The sequence below is a fragment of the Malaya genurostris genome, chromosome 2, assembly GCF_030247185.1.
Source record: "Malaya genurostris strain Urasoe2022 chromosome 2, Malgen_1.1, whole genome shotgun sequence".
NCBI classification, from domain to species: Eukaryota; Metazoa; Arthropoda; class Insecta; order Diptera; family Culicidae; genus Malaya; species Malaya genurostris.
Genome location: NC_080571.1, coordinates 127918012 through 127936152, shown reverse-complemented (window position 1 = coordinate 127936152; position 18141 = coordinate 127918012). Strand labels below are relative to the sequence as shown.

Genomic DNA, 18141 nt, shown 5'->3' with positions numbered 1-18141 from the left:
TCTATTACCTTTCTGTAGAGCAAGGCGAAAAGTAATTCATTCCGAGCGCATTCGGGAGTAATGCCCAGTCAGGTTTTTATTTGCGAAAAGATTTAATTTAACTATCACTGTTCGTTTCTCTTGGAAATGGAATGTATTTTCCGCCTTGCAAGAAGATGTTGAAATTTCGATGTTGGCACTATGCAACTAACTGCCCGTCACAATATAATGGTTTCATACTCTCTCTCTCTGTTCCGTGCCATGAGCTAAGTTTCGTCTTTTCGTGGCGACTGGTTCGTGACTACACGATGCGCCTATTAGGGGAAAGTCGGTGAATATGGATACCGTAGATTACAACTCATGCTTCATTTACTAATGGTAAAATTTATATTGAATGCACAGATCATTCCAGTTTTTCTCTTGTTTATACATTTTACTTGATTACTTGCAATAATCGAAAAGTCAATGATTAAATATGAACTCCAAATTTGCGTGCCCTTGTCTTTCCATAAAGCCATGGCGTTTGACCAGTTTATCCATTTTTACCCTGCCAGTGTTCGCTTGAGTATCAATTGGAAGACGCTGCAAAATCAAAACATTACACTTCTTTTCTCGCTATACAGTTCCTGCTAAAGTTGTTGCAAAGAACAAAACATATCCTTTGTTTTGCATGAGATCGGTAGCCTCGATCGATGCATTGCACTGCGGAGCATAAAAATAACCCACCAATTGAAGAGTATATTTGGAATTTCGTGAAACTTCTGGGGACACATTGTGAGTTCCCGGTGAATTCGTTTAAAGTGATCAGAGTTATTTATTCGGAATTATATTTGAATATCTGCTGGTATAGAAAGACTCTCAAATCAGCAAGTTGCCTGGTGTGGGTGTTTTGTTAGTACATGTATATTAATGACAATAATGCTGTCAATACCAAAACCATGAAAAGATTTGCGCAACATCAACTCAGGACAAACTAGCGTTAGACGTTGTCAAATGGTCTCAACAAACTTTGCACTGGTTGTTTATATGTGGAGCAAACGTCAACATTTTTATTGTTGACATTTCGCATGAAAGTTCGTTATGCAAGACATTTGCTTATCAATACTTACGGCAATGAAGCATGTACGGTCTCACGGTTTCTTCCATAGCAGTCGAATCATTTGTATTCGTTTCAATATTTTGTACAAAAGTTCATTACAATATGCCAGCATTTTGAATACTAAGAAGTGTTTTTTAGGGAGTTGTGTGTCAGATACCTTAATGTACAATTAGCCTGCATCAACCAGAATGTGTGTGTGTTTTAGCTAAATTCATCTTTAAAAGAAGTGAATCGGGATTCTATATGTTAAACATTGAAACCCCAATCATTGAATTGAAAATTTGCAGTTATTGTTTTTCGACCTGGTTGTTCCAACAAAATTTATTGTTTTATTGTGATTATATTTTTCCAAAATATAATAAAATTTACAGGTAACACTATTATGACAAACTTTTTGTAAACATTTTTAAACAGACCATTTTTTTAAATATAAATGTCCATTTCGGGGACGGTAACCTCATAATCTCAACTCCAGTAATCATCTCATATACTCAAACCATAAGTTAAAGTGAGATATGCTGTCTCTGCTCGATTCTTTGACTCTAAGGGTATGATGAAAATAGATGCATTCGCTTCGAGTTTTCGCATTAATTTTTGCATGATGGTTGATCCATTTTTCTGCGGAATTACTTCTTAGAGCTGAGAAAAAATCGAAAAAATATGAAATTTCCGGATGACGTAATTGCCAATATAAAGTAATTCCTTAACATGTAATTCGAAGATTGAGTGTGTATTTTACATGATCGATTTTAATCTTTGGCAAACATCCTAGCATTTCACACAGGAACGTATGTACATATACATGTTTCAACAAAGGGAAATATACCTGAATGCGTGCAACGTGTGTTGAAAAAAGCAAAGCCTTCCTGTCGTGGAATTTGACCTTCTGTTTCAACAGGCTTCGTAGCCGATTCAGAGTGTACAGAACCATTGCATGGCTGTTGAAACAACTGTTAAAATGCTGCTTTTCTCATATTATATTCATATTTCTCAGAATTAATCAAAACACTATAAAATAAAAAAAATCGGAAACCAGTTTCAAAGATTTCTTTGGCATTATAGCATAACAGTGAGCTTCATTTTGAAGATTTTTGCTGCTGTTCCAGGTACTTACAGAACAAAACTTTGGGGGCTGAAAGTAAATATTGAAACAGTTTTGAGACATATTTAGATCTCTATTTTCAGTACTTCTGGGACCGCATTCTTGAGACGGGTATAACCGAACTTACATGACCTACACATTTTTTTTTTCATATTTTCCATATTTACGACGGCTTGACATCATCAAATTGTAATTTCGGAACTGGAAGTCATACCAGGAAAAAAAAAGAAAAAAAAAAGTATAATCGGTTAAGCCATCTCGGAGAAAAGTGAGTTCCGTTTTGGAGGGTTTTGTCTACTGTTTCCGGTACTTCCGAAACCGGATTGCGGGGACTGGTATATCCGATGTGAGTTTATATGGTTGTCAACTTACCAGACTTATTAACTAGAGATGTTTTTTTCAATTATTGAAAAATTTTGTAATCTGCACATTCTCTCATAAGATTAAACTCTAGGATTTGTCGTTCCTGGTCTCGCTACCCTGTAATTCCGGAACCGGAAGTCAGATTTATATGAAACTTTAAAAAATCTATGGAGCATAAGTGGCTTTCATTTGAGCCTTAGTTGATGAAAATCGGTTCAGCTATCTCAAAGAAAAGTGAGTGAATATTTTTGTCACATACACACATACGCACGCATACGCGCATACGCACACATACAGACATTTTGCGATCTCGACGAACTGATTCGAATGATATAGGACACTCGATTCAACAATCGGTTTTCACAGTGATTGCATAGCCTTTCTTCTTAGTCATTTGGTCTTCGAACTTGATCAAAAGTGCAATAGTAGCTTCCTAACAAGCCTAAGCTACGTCACCTATACCATTATATTTCCGGAACCAGGAATCATAGCCATTTGATCTTCAAACTTGATCAATGGCCCAATAGTACCTTAGCTTGAAATCGTGTCTGTCATCTCTTACAACATTGAGGGGTGAAAAAACAACGTTACGTCACTTATACCTTCATATCTTCGGAACCAGAAGTGACAGCTTTTTGATCTTTGAATTTGATCAATTGCCCAATAGTAGCTTTCAAACGAGCTTAAGTTTGTTAAAATCGGTTCAGTCATCTCTGAGAAAATTGAGCGATATAAATATCTTCGAAAAGTGCACAAAGAGACATTTTCCGATCTCCTCGAGTTGATTCGATTGGTATAGAACACTATCTCCGAGGCTTCGTTCGAGTGTTGGTTTTCCAGCAATTCTAACACTTTTCTATAGAGAAATGCAAAAAATAATAATAATAATAATAAAAATAAAAATAATGATTATAATAAAAACGTTAGTAACCGCACTAAGTCGGTACAGCAGAGTTTTGTACTAAAACCGTTCGTTTTGTCAATTGTTCTACACCAGTGCTACACCTTACAAAAGATCAGTGTTTCCTTGCGGAATGGAATCGTATCGTATTCAAGGGCTACTTTTTATATTCACATCGTTTTCGTTAATTTTTAATCGTATCGTGTAGTAAGCTGTATCGATGTAGTGCAATTCCAAAACGAAAAAGTCATTATTTTCAAATCAGTTTTAATCAGCCAGCAACCTGTATTATAAAACAAAACCAAAGAAAAAATACGTATAAAATCAAACAGAGCGCTCTCACCAAGTTTATCGTGACCATAGGAAGGAACTCAATTAGTGGGATATATCCCCTTTATGGGTGTCTTGGCAATCTGAATTCTCACTTGTCACTTTTCCTACAATACTTTGACTACGAATACAATTTGCTCCGAGAGGCATATTTTTTTCCGCTTTAGCTCACGGTCTGATACAAAATTAAAATTACACTCTTACTTATTGAAAAATTACTGCATTCCGATTTAGTATTAAATCGATGATGGTTTTCAATGTCCCTAGGCTTTGGTTGATGAGCTATAGGGCGCGTATTCTCGCTTGGTGAAGATAATTTACACTTCTTTTAAGGTAAAGAAGGTGGACACAGTCGGACCATACCAAGATCGATCGTTCGCCTATAAATGTAAAAAATGAAAATTATAATATCGACCATGGAGTGAATATGACTAATAGTACTTGAAATATATAACATGTCATTAGGTGATTTCAAGCATTCTTATGTCTGGAATTGGTCTCCAATCACATTCGTCCTGAGCCGGTGAGTTTATTTCGGAAAGGATGACTATTATTACAAGGAATAAGGATAACTTGACATCTTATGAACCGTTGAGGAATTTTCAAACCTTTCCGATTCCGATCGGTACCGTCACTGATGTTGTACACATTGCCAAGACGACGAAACTGATTCGGTCAGGTGAGAATACACTCTCCGATCGGCGAAGTTTTGAATGCACCTAAATTTCTCTAACTTTGACACAGATGTGACCTTATAACTGAAAGTGTGAGATGTGTGTTTCTGGAATAATACGGTTCACGTGGACCATTTCATCCAAAAACGTTCAATAATACTTTGTAGTTTCCCTTTTCACAATACCTCGTCTCAGTACGGAACTACTATAAATGAAGTACTCAATATATTTCTCAAAGGATAAAAAAACTTCTTATATTTTTCTGCATATTGCAATGATTATGACGGATCGGATACAATCCTGCTGAAATGTGGAAGAAATTAAATCTCCCATGATTGGTGGTATGTATGTGTGCATAGATTTCAATGTTAACTAACTCAATGTTTCTGTTTCCCCTGTCCTTTGGCTCAGAAAGGGAAATGGAATTATGTATTCTTTGTCACATCTGGAAGCCGCAAACAGCGTGGGCAACATCGTCCAAAGTCTGCACTCCTAGTAGTTTGATTGCATGTTAAATGTAGCTCTCTCTTAGATTGCTTTGTAGAATGCTGACTTTCTCTGACATTCGTTACTTTCATTCATATCCCAACACGCGGATGCAAAAATAAACAAAATATGCATCGACAAAGATAGAAACAACCAGAGAAGATTAGAAAAGTTAGTGTAGTAGACTAATAATCTCGATATCATTTCTAGGCAATAGTATGTATCGCTTCAGACATAAACGACTGTATAAGATAGCAGGGGCAAGACAATACGAAATTCTCCGAAGTTTTATTGATGACTTATGACAACCGATTTATTGAAGACATTAAAACACAGAAGCAGTTGGTAGGATGACAAAATACCGATACGATACAAACGCACGATCTAATGATTGACTGGTTACCGGATGAAGCACACTCAACTCAACTCAACTGATTTCTATATTAATTCATCAAATCACAATCACGAGAATGATTGAAATTTGTTCGAGGAAATACATTTATCAACACTTAAGAATGTGTGAGAATGCATGATTCTTGTGTTTAAACCGATTGTAAAAATGCATTATTTTTAACGATCGAATATTTTACACGATATTTTCGAAATGTGTATCGGTATGTTGAAATTTACATACATCGCCATCGGCGCTCATGCCATTCAATTCCCGGTCGCCTATCTCTAATTGATTTATCACAGTAGTCTTGTTTTCCACTTCAACCGCTATTCAGTCAACAATTTAATCATGTTTTAATATAATTCGATTATGGAGTGACATTTTCCATTAATTGAATAGTCTAGTCTACACGTTGTTGCTTGGTTCGGATGCTGTTTATCATTTGAGAATCACTCAGTGCAAAATATGATATTAAAATCCAGGCAAGACGCGAAGGAAGCTTGGGCGTTGGTATGCCATTAACCAATCTTTGAAAATATGTTTTGAAATGTATAGGATGTATGTTGTTTCTGTTAAACTCATTAGCATATGATATAGTAAATCAGTCTGATCTGACGTTTTCCTTTTACTATTATTCCCTGTCAGCAAGTAAATACATTTACGCTCCTATGTCTACATCATTATTATTTTTCCGTCTCTTTGAGTTGATAATCATATGCACAGAGTTTCTGTCATTACAAAAAAGGAGAAATTCCAGACGGATATACAAATGCTGAAAATCTATTACTTTGGCTTCCTCTGTGTGCTTTCTTATTTCATTTGATTTCAAGCTAAATAAATTACTAAAAAAATACGTTAACCACCATCTTTCTTCAAGTGCCAAGCAGTCGTTGAATAGTGATCATAGCCAAAGTTTTAAATTCGCGAAATTAAATGTATGATTATAATTATACATTAACCTTCATTAGTATCGTTTAGAACTGGTCTTTCATGTTTAACCATACCATGGGTGTTCGAACAATGTTCGTTCAAGTTTTATCATTACCCTATAAAATACTGATTAGAAATGTGCCAACGAAAATTTTCGTTTTAATCTACAGTTGACTGAAATTTCGTCCGTATTCTGATCATTCTACATTTAGAATAGAATGTTCTAGAAAGACTTATTCTAAAAATTAAAACGAAAGGTCATAATTGGTTCGTTCTCAATTTTTAATTTATCGTTTCTATACTAAGTTCTTGAACAAGTAAAGTTGTTTTCGAACTTGTGTTTCTCCTGAAAAATATCAGCTGTTCAAGCAATTGTCAGACGATTGTTTTTATATAGTTCGTTTGAAGTGAATTTCGAGTCACTTTCGGTGAAACACTCAACGAGTGAGCACGTTAGTGCGTGCGGTTAAATTCGAGTATTCCACGAGAAAGACATAATTTTTATCCGCACGACTCGATGTTGCAATACTGCGACGTTTTCGTGAAATGAAAATCCGGACGAAAAATAACTGTCAATAAAGACTAAGTAGCTGTGTCATCAATCGGTGTCATCTCAAGTGAGGTGACGCCAATCAGAAGGAAGAAGTAGTAGAAGAACAAAAAAAAGAAAAGAAGAAGAATAAAAAGCAGAAGAAATTCGAGTATGATTACTCTTTATTATACCCACACCAATCAATAACTAGTGGGCTGTCCATATCAATTTTCATTTAAAGCATGTGACAGCAGAGATGGTTATGCTCACGATTTGTATATCCTATGGGCCACATATAGTTTCACGCCACCAAACATCGAACATCGTAAGCATTTGTTTAAGTCACAGTCTAAGAGTTCGTGCTTTAAATAATTTACGACTATTTAGCATGTGTGTTGTATTGCAATGCAGAAAGAACCTACATCCTTTGGCTGAAGAATGAAGTAATATTTAAATTAGTGCTTCCGGTTTGTTAGAATGGTGAACGGCATTGTGCTCACACTTCCACGACTGATAGACTTTCTTAAATTTCAGTATGTTCTCCACCGTTACCGATTATTTCTTGCGCTTCCTAAATTTAATACGCAATCTTACATGGGGGCTAAATCCTACATTGAATAACAATATTTTCTATTAACTTCCTGTCAACCATATATGCGTCGAAGTCAGTTAAACCTGTAATCGTCGAGTCACTTGTTCAGTTTGCTACTGGATCTCGTGCCTACCGTTTTCAGTCATTACAAACTATAGTTGCATAGCACATGTTCTAGGCAAGATTCTTTTCTCTGAAAGGTTTCTCATTGAATAGAGAAAGAAATACGTTCATATGCTGACGAAAGCTGCAGGGGATACAACATTCAGTCAGTATATCAACGCGTTTCCTGTACCGGTGTTATGGCACAGTGTGTTGCGAGAACCAGTCGCGAGGTGTTGTTCTTTTCATCACCCATTCACCCTTGACGACAATTAATGCTCGAAAAAAGGGCCTTTGAGTGTTATCAAAATAAAGCACCATGAAAGTGTTCTTAAAATACACAGTGGTGAACCTATGATGTGGTGAACGGGTAAAACAAGCAGAAGCAAAATAGGCATTACAATAGAGGTTTGAAGCCTCTTGCGAAATCAAAATTGTGACATAAATGATTTTATGAAGTGGGATTATAGAAACTGGAAAAAATGCGAAACAGAAAGAATATAAATGGTTAAGAATTGCTAGACATTTTGCAATGAACAGAAAAGTGCAAGGTCTATTTTGGCTATTCAAATTATTAAGACGACGTATCATATAATGCAACTACCAATGAGAATTTTTGGTGCGATCTAATGCTCCAAAACTATATAACACACAATATGACTCAATCATGCAGGTCAACGACAATTGAATTGATGGTACTTAGTTTTATGTGTTTCTGGATGTACTGAAAAAACGTGTTTGGTTGCATTACTATTAGAGGATAGTATCTTTCTGTGTCAGCAGAAGGTGTTTTTATGTTGCTTCAAATTTAATATAATAATGGTTTTTGCCCAAATAATAATCATGTCGTTTTTAAAACTTGAGTTTCAGTCCTTTTCAGTTGATACTAAGCAATTTTCGAAATAGAGTGTACATTTATTTTTAACGAACAAAATCAATTTTGAACGTGGGAATCCGCGGAAAACTATAAATAACGCAGTAAAAAGGTTGATCTAGATAATGCATATCTTCAACGGCTTCATTTTCGTATGCAAATCGTGTTTTTTAAAAGATTATTCCTATTGCGATGGCGCTTCATTTCTGTTTAAGCATCCACCAGTTGTGATTCACACTGCAATATATAATAAGTTGGACGTTTTCTTTATTTTGTTCAATCTCATTCCGAAGACTATCTGTTGTCGGCAGCGCAAGCCAATTGGCGCCAGAGTCCACCTACGCATACGCAAAGCAAAGTTGAAACCCGTACTATATCTCTAATTCATTGAGTCGATTGAAAATCAACTTGTTCGGGCAATTGAACAATTCGATAAGAAATTTACCGTATAACCGTAATTTTTAGGACAAAATAAATGAAAATCGAATAAATAACTTGTATGACATAGCTACAAGCAAGCCAATATACATTGATATCAGCACCTTTTCAGAAAGTTAGTATTTACAGTTCCAGTCCAAATAACGTGAAATATTAATATATATTTTTCTCTACGGCATGTCGAGCATTATTGAGTTGAACGAGCTTACATTGTTGAACTGGCAGTATTTGTGAGTTCACCGCACTGGAAATAAGTATGAAAAGATGACCATAAAAGAGTTAGTGCCACATCCCGACCAAAAGTATCCAGCATGATTGTAATGCCGTTATATTATTCATCCGACACGAAATGACCATCTTTTTTTTAGGTTTTTAATTCAAATTACATAAGAAATTATTTCGATATGATACACTAAAAGAAAATATATTTCGATTTATGTTTGACGTAGGGCTTTGAAAAGTGTGTACAATATTTTTCAAGTTAGGCGACTATTTTTGTTCAATTGAACTTATTTTGAAAATCTTATATCTGTAATTTTGTTTTATGGATCTAAATTTTCGTTTTAAGATCTCAATTTTCGCAAAAAAAATTGGATATTCCTATATTTAAGTTTACTATTCCAATGTCTTAATGTACTCAACATTCAGATTTTAAATCGTGATTTAGTTTTGATTTTGTTTTTTTTTTAATATATTTTTCTGATCGGGAATTCACTGCACGTACTAGGATGAATTATGGTTCAGCTCTTTCGTGGTTTTCCTTCCTCAACAAGTGAAGCAATCTGACCTTTGTTGTGTCGTGAGTCAGGGCGATTGAGTCTCTAGATCAAAGCACAGCGGACTAAAAGTTCATGCACATTACGACACGCTATGGAGTATGGTACAGGGTGCAGTGCAGTTGAATACTGCGGAGATGATGTGGCTGGTCTGACTTTGTTATTGAACCCTTCAGCCATAATACGCCTTTGATACCAAACAACATTGACGGCAGCGGCGCTCCAACGTGCCTTACTGCGATGTGAATTCGAACGGGAAGGCTAAAGCAGGGCACTTCCAGAATCCATTAGACTTCGGTACGTTTTCCACATCAATTAATACTGCTGATGGTTGTTGATTCGAATGCGACGAGCGATGAGCGACACGGAGGCGGTTGTAACTACAGTCATAATAACATGAGACTGCGTTCAGTATGCCATAAACTTCTACCATTAAAAACTCAACCCATTTCTGCATTCCAAAAGTTACGATCTCTATCCATAATAATCTATAACTTTCCTAAACAAAATAATTGTAAAAATCTGGCTTGAAGTGTTTTGTTTGAATGTGTTTCATGTGACTTATTGGCTATACCTTTTGTTACCCCATTTCTTGGTGGGAACAATCGAGGAAAATGTTTATTCAGCACTCTGTGTATGTATCGAACTCGCCACAATTTTCGATGTACGATGTTTGTTTAAGCAACAAACGTGAAATATGGTTGCTTGATCATTCACCTCTACCCACAAATAGGGTAACAGAAGTATTTTGACCCGGCGTTCATATTTTTGGTTGTAATCGAAATGAAGTTCATATTTATACCTAATATTTTAATGAATGGAATTATCTTGAAAATTTGGATATGCGATGTACTTCATTTTTATTACACCTAGAAATATGTACGGCGAGCCAAAATATAAGAGTGTCCAAAATACCTTCCTTACCCTACTATACTAAGGGCGGCGATCGCGGTTGTTTGTGGTAAAATGCAATATCTGTAGGCAGGCTCGATTTGTATGATAGTTTGTGTTCGGATTCGCATTGAACATATACAGAAAATAATGTCATCTTTAATATCTACAAGATCATAATATTGCTTCAAAGCCCAGCATTGACTACATAGCATAATTCAACAGGGGTCATAGGAGATTACTTTCGGCAAGAGGAACACTAAAAATAGATGTGTGCTGCATCTGAATGGCCTATTTCGATGAAAACACCATTATCGTGATACTTCCGTGAACTGGTTTTTTGTCTGTATATAGAAAATCTATGCTAACGTTGTGAAAATGAAAAATTTGAATTTCTAGAGTGTTTCGTTCTTAGTGACCATGTATAGAGAAGCAAATTCTTTGAAATTAATCAATAAATTTTCCTAGTTTGTAATTCGCGTTAGTCGACGATCTAATATAATCACTTCAGTTATACTAGTACCCGGTTTCCGATTCCGGAAGCATCAGAAAAATGATCAAAAACTCCAAAATGGAACTTACTCCGTTTTCTCAGAGATGGCAGAAATGATTTTCACAAACTAATATGTAAGGACTTAAAGGGTCTGTTGAGTTTTTTCCTAATGCTGGTTCAAAACCTTCCTCTTGTTTTATAAACAGTTTAATAAATAAATTGTTACTGAAATAATGTTTAAAAAATTTATTCACAAAATGAACATAATTTCATTCGGGTTTCTTCAGATTGATATTGGTAATTACAAAAAGCGTACTTCAACGAAAGCAGAATCAATAGCACATTTGAACGGCTGAATTAAAAAAGGGATAAGAACAACTTATTTTGGAAAACCCGTTTAAGAATTTTGAAATGCAAAAATCGGATAGAAAACAGTGACAGAAGTCGAGCACGGATTTTGCAATGCAGAAATCTTTTGAAATCAGGTTCTTTTAGGGAATCGGACAACAAAACTTTGAACGTAGAACATTTGTTTCGAAAGAACCCGTCAAGTTTTTATATAATTTTTTCATTCAAAGTATTTTTATGCGGATCTGGCAAAAGATATTTATAAACGAATTTATCCGATTTTCTCATACAAAAATACTTAAACGGGGTTTCCAAATTTATCTAATGTTTGCATTCAGCAGTTTATTACAACTTGGTCATTGGCTCCACGAGCAAAAATAGAATGCGGACCGCAAAATAGTGTGATTTGTCGGTTATGTTGCTTATACCAATATATGGTCGGTGTCTTAGAAAATTGAGCAGAATGAAAAAAACGGTATGTTGGCAACGTCCCAATCAGAAGTTGGTTTTTCATCAGTTTTATATCCTTTCTATAGAGAAAAACGAAGCGTAAAATTTCTTTGGAGTAGTCCCAATACTAGCTCTTGTTATTTTATGTCCACAGAAACTTACTTCGGCTGTACCCGTTCCAGTATCCTGTTCTGGAAATTCCGAAAATAGAGATATTTTTTTTTTAATTGATTTGCTTCTATTTCTCATATTACGATTATGGGAAAGGCATCATTGCACTATTAGGTGGATAAAAACAAGTTTTCTTCGAATCTTTCATCTGTAATCCACCTAGTTGTGCAATGATGTTTTTCTCTTATTACTATTACCATCATTAATATTACTATGGAGTTCGAAAACAAGTGTTCATTAAATAGAAACAAGAAAAATTAGTTCGAATCGATTTGGCCATCTAGAAGAAAAGTAAGGTAGATCCTGTTTGTAGTTTTTGACCACCATTTCCAATACTTCCGAGGAGCGGAATAGCCGAAGTCGGTTCGTATCACCAGCAACAAATATGGAATAAATTGGAACAGTTTTGAACCTAATTGAAAAGAAATTTTTCCTCTTTTGCTTCGCTTTAGGTAGCGATATACAGTTTTTAATGCTTAACTCAGTAGTTCCGGAACCGGAAGTCGGATCCAGATGAAAATCAGAAATTGTATTTGGGATTATAACACCTTCTACTTAAACCTAAGTTTAAAAATTCGACTAAACCTTCTCTGGGAAATAATACTCTTACCCCGCAATTCCGAAACGGAAAGTTGTATTCGGATGAAATTCTAATTGGTTTTCGTTTTCTTTATAGCGCGCATGTATACATCGTTTGTGAAGGCGAGTTGTGTTTTATTCTTCCGTGCCAGCTGAGGAATTCTTAAAAATAATTTCTTTGGATGATTTTTCTAAATGACGGTTTAAAATTTTAAACACATCCCATCCTGTTGCTCCGGAACCGGAGGATCCGAACCAAGGTTAAAAGCAGTCTTTTTTATAGACGCTGACCTCTTTATTTAAGTCTAAATTTGTGAAATTAGCTGTTTCTGTAAAAATGAAGCAAGCTCCGTTTATGAGTTTTCGCCTACTATATCCGGTACTTCCGGAACCGGGAGCTAGGAACCGAAATAGCTGAAATCGGTTCGTTTTCCAGCAAATAGCATAATCTACGAATTGAAACAGTTTTGAACCAAGTTTAGAATTTTTATGTATTTTGAATTATCGCTCTAAATGACAGGTTGCAATTTCATACACACTACCCTGTATTTTCGGAACTGGAAGCCAGATCTGGATAAAGTTCTACATTGACTTATGGAAACATAATACTTTTTATTTGAAAATGAGTTTGCGTTTTTTTAAACTTTAGAGTGATTTCCAGTTTGGAGCACACGAGCGCTTTTCCGGCACTTCCGTAACTAGTGTACTCAAAGTATTAATTTTGAGAATGCTGAACATAGGGTTATTTCGGGTTTTCAAAAAGCATAAGTTAATTAAAATCATATTCCTCCAGTTTTGAAATCATTGTTAATTTTGTACCTTTATCATGTTTGTGATATCAAGTACTCTACTGCCTTTTGTATTGCTGATAGAAAAGTATTCTGGATTCATTCAATGTTCATGATGTGGATGGTGACTACGTTTCAACTAGTTTACTTGAAAATAAGTTATTTCCAAGTTATGGTTACATTGTAACCTCTTTTTTTAGCCGACTTAGCAACTAGTAGAAACTGCGCTTTTTGAGTCACGCAAGTGATTAGATGTTAGTAACAATCATTGAAATTTCTGGTTGCAAACTAGTCACAAATAAGCTAGCGTAACAAAAATTGTTACTTTAAAAGCTTTCTCTGAGAAAATCGAGTGCACCATGACCATGTAAAGAACTGAAATTTTCTTGAAAATTGCTCATAATTTTTTTTATTTCGATTATAGAGGTTTTAACCTAAAGGTCGTGCGCCTCTTCGGGCCAGATAAACTTTCTGAACCTATGTGCGGGAATCGAACCCAAGCATCGACTTACTTATTACGCTATACCCGTCCCCTGCTCATAAATTTCTCTAGTTTGTAGATCTTGTTGGAAAATGTCGAAGTAATCTGCAAATATTATGGTTCCCAGTTTCCGGTTCCGGAAATAGTGGTCCAATATTGCCTTCGATTTCTCAGAAAACCAATTTTCATAAACTTAGATTCTAATGAAAGCTCCGAATCCGTCTTCCGATTCCGGAATTACAAGGTGATGAGGACTTAAGCTTTCAAATCGTCGAACGACGATGTGGAAAAAAGAAAAAATCTTCTAAATTCGGCTCAACACTGTTTACAAATTGAAAAAGTTATTCTATTTTATGCCCAAATGAACTTCCTGGTTTCAGTCAAGATTCATAAAAAAGCTTTTTGAAGTATTCTTTAGTAATATTAGTAGTAATATTTCTGAAAATATGGGTAATATGAGAAACGCTGTGTACAGGCCTTCCCCCTTCGAAACTAAAAAAATGTTATATTACGAACACTCTTCTAATTAAGGCAATTATACAATGAATAATTTTCAACAAACGACTTCATAACCAAAATTTTTTCAAGTAATATATACATATTTCCATACGTATGGAAATTGATCAACATGTTCTGAAACATCCCCCGATTTTTTTTCTGGGTATGCGCCTGGCTGTGTTTTATAGGAGGTTTCTATAAATATAATATTTTAGCATAAACAATGCAACCACATGTTTTAATTTGAATGATGCTCATAGATGAAAATGACAAATAATTGAATTTTTCATATTATGTTTTAAGTAGCTGTAATTCATAGTCTCGATCTACCATTGGAAACATAAGAGAGCAGGAAACAGTATCTGCGGTTGTCTTAAATGATGACTAGCACACATAAATGCAATTTGGGATTCTATTGGAACTCCCCTCTGTGTTTATATACGGTTGCAGTCCACGTGTACCCAATTTAAGGCTGATGTATTACGAAATCCAAATGAAAGAGAGAAGAGTAAACAACTGGAATGATTTGGGGAGGGATGAAAATAAAACTGATTTCTTCGATTCACCGAGACGTTGGATGACTCATCCAGATATTTTTTTATGTTGACTTGTTTGGTTTTTCCTAAGAATGCGAAATCAGTTTTTGCGTAAAACATATTCAGCAGTAGTAATTTTAGTATATATTTATTTATATTGCGTTTTGATATTTATATTTTGTTGTAGGTTTTATGCAAAACCTTATCCTATTAATACAAACATTCAAGTTGTTGTGCAACTTGCGTACTGTTATCGAATCTGAAGCTCGTGATTGCAAATTGGAATATTCTTCATTTAACACATTTTCAAGGAATTTTTGAATTAAAATAACCACTCGAAATTGTCCGGCCCTTCATTCAACTTTGACTGAAGTAATTATTCAAATAGACGCGTATTTTTTGCGCGTGAATCCCAAGTATGGTTGAACCTATAACATCTATCACGATGATGCCATTGCCGCATCGCAGAGTATCGATTTCATAGGTAACGCATGCGCTTCTTAGTTTACTCGTGGAATTACTACGAATGTTTGGCACTGACGATAGGTCTACAAAAAATACCCAAATGACACATTAGAAGTGCGATGGGATATAATCTCTCTGGTAATAGTAAGTGGCACACGCCAGCAACCCATTTGCTCTTCATGCGCTGAGTAACATGAATATTATTATGTCGGTGACAAATAAAGGTACCTATAGCGCTCGATAAATGTTTTTATCTACAGGATGTTTTCTGAATGACTTGAGTTCTATATTTTTCACTAGAGTGCATCGTTGTTTAAGCATCAATTTCAATATCTCCTGTGATTTTCACTTCTTCGTTGCATTTCGTCAAGACAATAACATTGCTCCATTTGCAAAACGCTAGTTTCGAAGCTATATTGGTAACAAGATTGCAAACTGATCCTGATTTCACCAACTTATCTGCTGTTAAATTTTGAAATTTCTCGGCATCATATTTGAAAAAATCACCCTTTGTATCAAGATGTAAATCCATTTTGGTTACTTCTTCATGAAATGGGACTAATACCGGCTATGATGCGCCAGCTCTGGTCAATGTTCTAAAGATGCGTTTTGTGAATGGCTAATATGGGGTAACGAGAGTAAATCTTTTCTCTGTTGTATTTAATCGTCGGCATGTTAAATCGCGATTTTCGTCATGGAGATGGTAGTTAAAGTTAGTTCACTCAGAGAAGTTTGCATACTACATTTCAAAGCGACTGCTGAAGAACGGAAAAATATCCCGTCTGCACTCGAACCATTCAAACTTAGTTGGTTTCTTTTCATGACCCGGTTTCGTTTTAACACGACAATTGCCATACATTCTAAGCAAAATGTAAACTGAAGGCGTGCGTCGATTTCCAGTTAAGAGAATTTTTACATTTATTTTGTTTCATTTAAGCTGAAATTTGAATGAGTCTGTATCTAGGTCTAACAGGCGCGGGTGAAAAACCAGATGTGTGATCGGGAAAATCTCTTTTTTATGTGTACTAGTGTTCACGTGAAAAAGTCATGTGCACATCTCAATACGATAGTGTGTGTGTCTGGTATTCTAATTTGACCAATCTTTGAGGCAGCATAGTGAGCCGTGGCAACAATTCTGTGGACAAAACGTAGCAGCTGCTGTCTCTAAGGCAACATATTTTGGCTGTGATTGTGTTGTACATTTTCGCATCGTGGGAAGTAATATGAATCGTTTATTGGTAGGTGTAATGAGATATATCTGGACTACGTTTGTATGTAGCTCTGCTGTGCTCTTAGGGACGATGCTGGCTGAGAGACAGTAGAGTTGTGTCGATTTAGTGTAGCAGATGGGTGTATATTTTCCAGACAACTTCAGAAGAGAAAATGTTCAGACTGTCTGAGTCTTTTGTACAGGGAATGTCGCAATTAGATTCAATTTCAAGCTCCTCCATTATAAGTTATCACGGTATACTTGTGCTAAAGTAAGTTTTTGTGATAAGTGAAATCATTCGGACTAATAATCTGACAGTGTACATCAAGGAAGACAAGGTTGTTTTTTAGCTCTGTTTCATAAATGTATGTAGCAATTTGCTACCTCCATTATTTTAGATTCTCCTTCAGAGAATTACTCATTTAGTAGTTGTCGATTTTGATACCGGTCATAGGCTGTGAGATGTAAGCTTATTGACTTCACCTTGCATCGCAAGGAATAACATTATGTTCATGAGTGGGATTTTCAAATGGTCTAAGATTTTTTAATCGGTAATTACATAACCTGTACAGAATAGCATTATAATAGTTCTTACGTATGTCTATGTATGTAAAATATTTTATTCGAATTAATCAAAGGATTCGAATATATTTTGAACATTAGTGAGCAACGAGTATGGGCCACACACCACACAAAATAATACTTCTGCATTTGTATTATTCGCGCATGAGAAAATATATTTTAAAGCTTTTGGTGCATCTCATCACTCGTTGGATTGCTGCTTGCATTTAAAACATGCTAAATAACCTAGAACACAATTATGCAGTCTCAAGATTTTCAGTTTTGCTTATAATGGCAATTCACAAAACTAATGCCTGTTGGAAATACAAAAAAATGTCAACAATAAAATATTACAAATAAAAAATTTTATGAGAATAATATTCAATGAAAAAGTATGCATGATGACTATTACTAAACTGAGTTATGTGTCAGTTCGTTGGCCACGTTGATCATAGTGCGGTATCTGTTCTGTTGAACAGTTTCTCTAAGTACACGTTGATCAACTCTGGTATGCAAATAATTATTGTCAGTTAATCTCGGCACTTTTGCTAAACGTATGAGCATCGCAGCAGTTGAACGAGAATTATATGCGGTATATGCCGGGTGGTATTTCAGTTATATATCAAGCGGATGGGACCAATTAATTCAACTAGTCGCATTTTTATGCAATAATCAAGCAAATATGGATAAAAGTGAACAGACAATAATGTGTCACACAACTAATAGAAGCTTCGTGTATACATGTAAAAATAAAGCATTCTTAACATGTTAAATCAGGTGAATAATCAATTCAAACAGCTTCAATGTGTTTTACATCGAATCCTCATGACAATGGCCTTTCTAGCGTTTTGGTCGAAATGAAACAATAAACATGGTAAATAAAGATTGAATCCGAGAATATACTAACGATACAAACATAGTTCGTTGAGATTGATATTTTATGCAATCGAAATTAAATTATTTTTGTTCATTTTCCCGTGTCTCAGTTTTTGCAGTTTATACGATCGTTATGGTTTAGATGATTATTATAACAAATAATAAAGTTTACAAAAGAGGCAATCAATCGCGAATTTTTGAAACACTTTTAAGAATATGTTA

At 35.2% G+C, this 18141-nt stretch overlaps 1 protein-coding gene across 4 annotated transcripts in view; it reads left to right on the top strand.

Annotated features, from left to right (window-relative positions):
• The window catches only part of LOC131427195 (amyloid beta A4 precursor protein-binding family B member 1-interacting protein), an 80107-nt gene that overhangs the window by 56997 nt on the left and 4969 nt on the right, over nt 1–18141 (top strand). The window contains exon 1 of one of the 4 annotated variants that reach the window (XM_058590178.1): nt 16476–16753. The exons of 2 other annotated variants lie outside the window; for them this stretch is intronic. The gene's annotated coding sequence lies outside the window, so the exon portion shown is untranslated. Of the gene's footprint in view, nt 1–16475; nt 16821–18141 lie in introns of those variants that run through there. One more of the 4 variants, XM_058590179.1, reaches the window with a different exon arrangement.